Raw genomic sequence first — 6,000 nt, 5'->3', positions numbered from 1 at the left:
ACTATTCCTATCAAAGTACTGTTAAAGGATAGCATGTGTTTGATGGCTGAGACACCATTATCCGCCACTCAGCTGGTGTGAGCAACTGTCAGTGGTGTCACAGCATGTTTAAATGGGCTTTCTGCGGCCTGTTTCCCCTTCATACGGCCATACCACCCTGAACAAGCCCGAACTCGTCTGATGTCGGAAGCTAAGCAGGGTCGGGCCTGGTTAGTACTTGGATGGGAGACCGCCTGGGAATACCAGGTGCTGTAGGATTTTTTCCCTCTCAGCTGTCACCAAAGGAGGGCGCTGTTGCTCCATCACCGCACACAGGGCTTTGAGGAACAAAAGCTGCAATCATTCCAGCTGTGTCTGAATGCACGCCAGAGAGGTGGCACTGAGACGCCTCACTTTCCAAGTAGTTTTTAGGGTTCCAGTTCTCACTGTTACAGCCTGTAAAAAGCCTGCAATCATCCCGCATGTACACAAATGGCCTGAGAAACAAGGTTGCAGTCCTTCCAGCTGTGTGTTTCTCCGCAGAAAAAAAAAACTATTCCTATCAAAGTACTGTTAAAGGATAGCATGTGTTTGATGGCTGAGACACCATTATCCGCCACTCAGCTGGTGTGAGCAACTGTCAGTGGTGTCACAGCATGTTTAAATGGGCTTTCTGCGGCTTGTTTAGTCGCTTACGGCCATACCACCCTGAACACGCCCGATCTCGTCTGATCTCGGAAGCTAAGCAGGGTCGGGCCTGGTTCGTACTTGGATGGGAGACCGCCTGGGAATACCAGGTGCTGTAAGCTTTTTTTCCCTCTCAGCTGTCACCAAAGGAGGGCGCTGTTGCTCCATCACCGCACACAGGGCTTTGAGGAACAAAAGCTGCAATCATTCCAGCTGTGTCTGAATGCACGCCAGAGAGGTGGCACTGAGACGCCTCACTTTCCAAGTAGTTTTTAGGGTCCCAGTTCTCACTGTTACAGCCTGTAAAAAGCCTGCAATCATCCCGCATGTACACAAATGGCCTGAGAAACAAGGTTGCAGTCCTTCCAGCTGTGTGTTTCTCCGCAGAAAAAAAACAACTATTCCTATCAAAGTACTGTTAAAGGATAGCATGTGTTTGATGGCTGAGACACCATTATCCGCCACTCAGCTGGTGTGAGCAACTGTCAGTGGTGTCACAGCATGTTTAAATGGGCTTTCTGCGGCCTGTTTCGTCGCTTACGGCCATACCACCCTGAACACGCCCGATCTCGTCTGATCTCGGAAGCTAAGCAGGGTCGGGCCTGGTTAGTACTTGGATGGGAGACCGCCTGGGAATACCAGGTGCTGTAAGCTTTTTTTCCCTCTCAGCTGTCACCAAAGGAGGGCGCTGTTGCTCCATCACCGCACACAGGGCTTTGAGGAACAAAAGCTGCAATCATTCCAGCTGTGTCTGAATGCACGCCAGAGAGGTGGCACTGAGACGCATCACTTTCCAAGTAGTTTTTAGGGTTCCAGTTCTCACTGTTACAGCCTGTAAAAAGCCTGCAATCATCCCGCATGTACACAAATGGCCTGAGAAACAAGGTTGCAGTCCTTCCAGCTGTGTGTTTCTCCGCAGAAAAAAAACAACTATTCCTATCAAAGTACTGTTAAAGGATAGCATGTGTTTGATGGCTGAGACACCATTATCCGCCACTCAGCTGGTGTGAGCAACTGTCAGTGGTGTCACAGCATGTTTAAATGGGCTTTCTGCGGCCTGTTTCGTCGCTTACGGCCATACCACCCTGAACACGCCCGATCTCGTCTGATCTCGGAAGCTAAGCAGGGTCGGGCCTGGTTAGTACTTGGATGGGAGACCGCCTGGGAATACCAGGTGCTGTAAGATTTTTTTCCCTCTCAGCTGTCACCAAAGGAGGGCGCTGTTGCTCCATCACCGCACACAGGGCTTTGAGGAACAAAAGCTGCAATCATTCCAGCTGTGTCTGAATGCACGCCAGAGAGGTGGCACTGAGACGCATCACTTTCCAAGTAGTTTTTAGGGTTCCAGTTCTCACTGTTACAGCCTGTAAAAAGCCTGCAATCATCCCGCATGTACACAAATGGCCTGAGAAACAAGGTTGCAGTCCTTCCAGCTGTGTGTTTCTCCGCAGAAAAAAAACAACTATTCCTATCAAAGTACTGTTAAAGGATAGCATGTGTTTGATGGCTGAGACACCATTATCCGCCACTCAGCTGGTGTGAGCAACTGTCAGTGGTGTCACAGCATGTTTAAATGGGCTTTCTGCGGCCTGTTTCGTCGCTTACGGCCATACCACCCTGAACACGCCCGATCTCGTCTGATCTCGGAAGCTAAGCAGGGTCGGGCCTGGTTAGTACTTGGATGGGAGACCGCCTGGGAATACCAGGTGCTGTAAGCTTTTTTTCCCTCTCAGCTGTCACCAAAGGAGGGCGCTGTTGCTCCATCACCGCACACAGGGCTTTGAGGAACAAAAGCTGCAATCATTCCAGCTGTGTCTGAATGCACGCCAGAGAGGTGGCACTGAGACGCCTCACTTTCCAAGTAGTTTTTAGGGTTCCAGTTCTCACTGTTACAGCCTGTAAAAAGCCTGCAATCATCCCGCATGTACACAAATGGCCTGAGAAACAAGGTTGCAGTCCTTCCAGCTGTGTGTTTCTCCGCAGAAAAAAAACAACTATTCCTATCAAAGTACTGTTAAAGGATAGCATGTGTTTGATGGCTGAGACACCATTATCCGCCACTCAGCTGGTGTGAGCAACTGTCAGTGGTGTCACAGCATGTTTAAATGGGCTTTCTGCGGCCTGTTTCGTCGCTTACGGCCATACCACCCTGAACACGCCCGATCTCGTCTGATCTCGGAAGCTAAGCAGGGTCGGGCCTGGTTAGTACTTGGATGGGAGACCGCCTGGGAATACCAGGTGCTGTAAGCTTTTTTTCCCTCTCAGCTGTCACCAAAGGAGGGCGCTGTTGCTCCATCACCGCACACAGGGCTTTGAGGAACAAAAGCTGCAATCATTCCAGCTGTGTCTGAATGCACGCCAGAGAGGTGGCACTGAGACGCCTCACTTTCCAAGTAGTTTTTAGGGTTCCAGTTCTCACTGTTACAGCCTGTAAAAAGCCTGCAATCATCCCGCATGTACACAAATGGCCTGAGAAACAAGGTTGCAGTCCTTCCAGCTGTGTGTTTCTCCGCAGAAAAAAAACAACTATTCCTATCAAAGTACTGTTAAAGGATAGCATGTGTTTGATGGCTGAGACACCATTATCCGCCACTCAGCTGGTGTGAGCAACTGTCAGTGGTGTCACAGCATGTTTAAATGGGCTTTCTGCGGCCTGTTTCCCCTTCATACGGCCATACCACCCTGAACACGCCCGAACTCGTCTGATCTCGGAAGCTAAGCAGGGTCGGGCCTGGTTAGTACTTGGATGGGAGACCGCCTGGGAATACCAGGTGCTGTAAGCTTTTTTTCCCTCTCAGCTGTCACCAAAGGAGGGCGCTGTTGCTCCATCACCGCACACAGGGCTTTGAGGAACAAAAGCTGCAATCATTCCAGCTGTGTCTGAATGCACGCCAGAGAGGTGGCACTGAGACGCCTCACTTTCCAAGTTTTTTTTAGGGTTCCAGTTCTCACTGTTACAGCCTGTAAAAAGCCTGCAATCATCCCGCATGTACACAAATGGCCTGAGAAACAAGGTTGCAGTCCTTCCAGCTGTGTGTTTCTCCGCAGAAAAAAAACAACTATTCCTATCAAAGTACTGTTAAAGGATAGCATGTGTTTGATGGCTGAGACACCATTATCCGCCACTCAGCTGGTTTGAGCAACTGTCAGTGGTGTCACAGCATGTTTAAATGGGCTTTCTGCGGCCTGCTTCCCCTTCATACGGCCATACCACCCTGAACAAGCCCGAACTCGTCTGATCTCGGAAGCTAAGCAGGGTCGGGCCTGGTTAGTACTTGGATGGGAGACCGCCTGGGAATACCAGGTGCTGTAAGATTTTTTCCCTCTCAGCTGTCACCAAAGGAGGGCGCTGTTGCTCCATCACCGCACACAGGGCTTTGAGGAACAAAAGCTGCAATCATTCCAGCTGTGTCTGAATGCACGCCAGAGAGGTGGCACTGAGACGCCTCACTTTCCAAGTAGTTTTTAGGGTTCCAGTTCTCACTGTTACAGCCTGTAAAAAGCCTGCAATCATCCCGCATGTACACAAATGGCCTGAGAAACAAGGTTGCAGTCCTTCCAGCTGTGTGTTTCTCCGCAGAAAAAAAACAACTATTCCTATCAAAGTACTGTTAAAGGATAGCATGTGTTTGATGGCTGAGACACCATTATCCGCCACTCAGCTGGTGTGAGCAACTGTCAGTGGTGTCACAGCATGTTTAAATGGGCTTTCTGCGGCTTGTTTCGTGGCTTACGGCCATACCACCCTGAACACGCCCGATCTCGTCTGATCTCGGAAGCTAAGCAGGGTCGGGCCTGGTTAGTACTTGGATGGGAGACCGCCTGGGAATACCAGGTGCTGTAAGCTTTTTTTCCCTCTCAGCTGTCACCAAAGGAGGGCGCTGTTGCTCCATCACCGCACACAGGGCTTTGAGGAACAAAAGCTACAATCATTCCAGCTGTGTCTGAATGCACGCCAGAGAGGTGGCACTGAGACGCCTCACTTTCCAAGTAGTTTTTTGGGTCCCAGTTCTCACTGTTACAGCCTGTAAAAAGCCTGCAATCATCCCGCATGTACACAAATGGCCTGAGAAACAAGGTTGCAGTCCTTCCAGCTGTGTGTTTCTCCGCAGAAAAAAAACAACTATTCCTATCAAAGTACTGTTAAAGGATAGCATGTGTTTGATGGCTGAGACACCATTATCCGCCACTCAGCTGGTGTGAGCAACTGTCAGTGGTGTCACAGCATGTTTAAATGGGCTTTCTGCGGCTTGTTTCGTCGCTTACGGCCACACCCCCTGAACACGTATGCGCGCGCAGTGGAGGCAGCCAGAAGCAAACCAGTTGGAGCAGAGAGGATCGCGGACCTCTGTTTTGGATTTATTTCATATGTTTGCTTTCTTTTCCTTTATTATCCTATTATTTTCCGTGCATCCTAAGTTAGTTTTGTGTGTGGACTTTTTCCCCCCGGCAGTTTTTACTGTTCGGGGGAGAGTTTTTCTTTATTTCTTTATGTATGGATAATAACATGGCAACGAACACGGCGACGGAAAAAACGGCTACGAAATCGGATCACGGACTTAATATAAAGCAAGCAGAAATGGGAGAGGAAGGGAATGAATGGGAGCTTGTTAAAAATAAAGAGCAAAGGAGTAAGAGGAGGAATATTGAAAGAAACAGGAAAGAAAACGCGGAAGTGGCTGCCTCCGTCATGTTGGCGGGAGAGAGAGGAGAGAGAGCGCAGCAAGCGAAGGATACCGGCCGTGCGCCGCGGAACGGGACCGGCCCGAGAGCTCCTGGGGCTGGAGTTACATCGAGGGAGGCTGGGAGAGAAGGCCTGAGAAGGCCCGAGAGAAAAGGAGCTCCAGGAGCGGCGGCAGAGAAGGAGAAAGGCATGTCGGGGGGCGAGCGAGCAGCGAGCGCCGGAGCGGAAAAAGAGGGAGAGAGAGCGACGGGAACAGCTGGAGAGAGAGAGCAGCAACAGGAGACAGCGAAAGAGGAGGCCAGGAAAGCATACAACAGAGAGCTGACGGTGAGTTTGGAGGTTACTGGGAATGAGGAGGTTCCAGTCCTTGAACTAATGCGAGCGATCAGAGCTCTGTGTGGGGGGCTTATAGCGTGTAGAGCGACCGGTACCAGGAGTTATGAAATCACGATGTCTCATGTCAAGGGGAAGGAGCGGCTCCTAGATGGATTTAAAATAGGCAACTGTAATATTTTTGTAAAAGATTTATGTAATGATGAGTTGATGGTGTCTTTTTTAAATCTGCCAGCTTATATAACAGACGAAGAAATATTACAAAAATTAGAAGGGTGGGGTGTCTCGGCTGCATCCGCCATTAGGAGGCGGATGTG

The 6,000-nt window shown here is 50.0% G+C and overlaps 9 non-coding genes across 9 annotated transcripts; all 9 read left to right on the top strand.

Moving 5' to 3' along the window:
- Positions 1 to 139: 139 nt before the first annotated feature.
- LOC128384822 (5S ribosomal RNA) lies at positions 140 to 258 on the top strand. The gene has a single exon (XR_008324560.1). It is a non-coding gene; the product is annotated as a 5S ribosomal RNA (ribosomal RNA).
- Positions 259 to 669: 411 nt separating this feature from the next.
- LOC128384653 (5S ribosomal RNA) lies at positions 670 to 788 on the top strand. Its single transcript, XR_008324392.1, has one exon. It is a non-coding gene; the product is annotated as a 5S ribosomal RNA (ribosomal RNA).
- A 413-nt stretch (positions 789 to 1,201) lies between these two features.
- Positions 1,202 to 1,320, top strand: LOC128384404 (5S ribosomal RNA). Its single transcript, XR_008324145.1, has one exon. It is a non-coding gene; the product is annotated as a 5S ribosomal RNA (ribosomal RNA).
- Positions 1,321 to 1,733: 413 nt separating this feature from the next.
- Positions 1,734 to 1,852, top strand: LOC128384665 (5S ribosomal RNA). Its single transcript, XR_008324404.1, has one exon. It is a non-coding gene; the product is annotated as a 5S ribosomal RNA (ribosomal RNA).
- Positions 1,853 to 2,265: 413 nt separating this feature from the next.
- LOC128384403 (5S ribosomal RNA) lies at positions 2,266 to 2,384 on the top strand. The gene has a single exon (XR_008324144.1). It is a non-coding gene; the product is annotated as a 5S ribosomal RNA (ribosomal RNA).
- Positions 2,385 to 2,797: 413 nt separating this feature from the next.
- Positions 2,798 to 2,916, top strand: LOC128384401 (5S ribosomal RNA). The gene has a single exon (XR_008324143.1). It is a non-coding gene; the product is annotated as a 5S ribosomal RNA (ribosomal RNA).
- Positions 2,917 to 3,330: 414 nt separating this feature from the next.
- LOC128384762 (5S ribosomal RNA) lies at positions 3,331 to 3,449 on the top strand. The gene has a single exon (XR_008324501.1). It is a non-coding gene; the product is annotated as a 5S ribosomal RNA (ribosomal RNA).
- A 414-nt stretch (positions 3,450 to 3,863) lies between these two features.
- Positions 3,864 to 3,982, top strand: LOC128384794 (5S ribosomal RNA). The gene has a single exon (XR_008324531.1). It is a non-coding gene; the product is annotated as a 5S ribosomal RNA (ribosomal RNA).
- A 412-nt stretch (positions 3,983 to 4,394) lies between these two features.
- On the top strand, positions 4,395 to 4,513 carry LOC128384400 (5S ribosomal RNA). The gene has a single exon (XR_008324142.1). It is a non-coding gene; the product is annotated as a 5S ribosomal RNA (ribosomal RNA).
- The last annotated feature ends 1,487 nt before the right edge of the window (positions 4,514 to 6,000 follow it).

The sequence above is a fragment of the Scomber japonicus genome, chromosome 22 (genome assembly GCF_027409825.1).
Source record: "Scomber japonicus isolate fScoJap1 chromosome 22, fScoJap1.pri, whole genome shotgun sequence".
In the NCBI taxonomy this organism is placed as follows: domain Eukaryota; kingdom Metazoa; phylum Chordata; class Actinopteri; order Scombriformes; family Scombridae; genus Scomber; species Scomber japonicus.
Note: the sequence above shows the minus strand (reverse complement) of the source record. Positions and strands in the feature narration are given on the sequence as shown.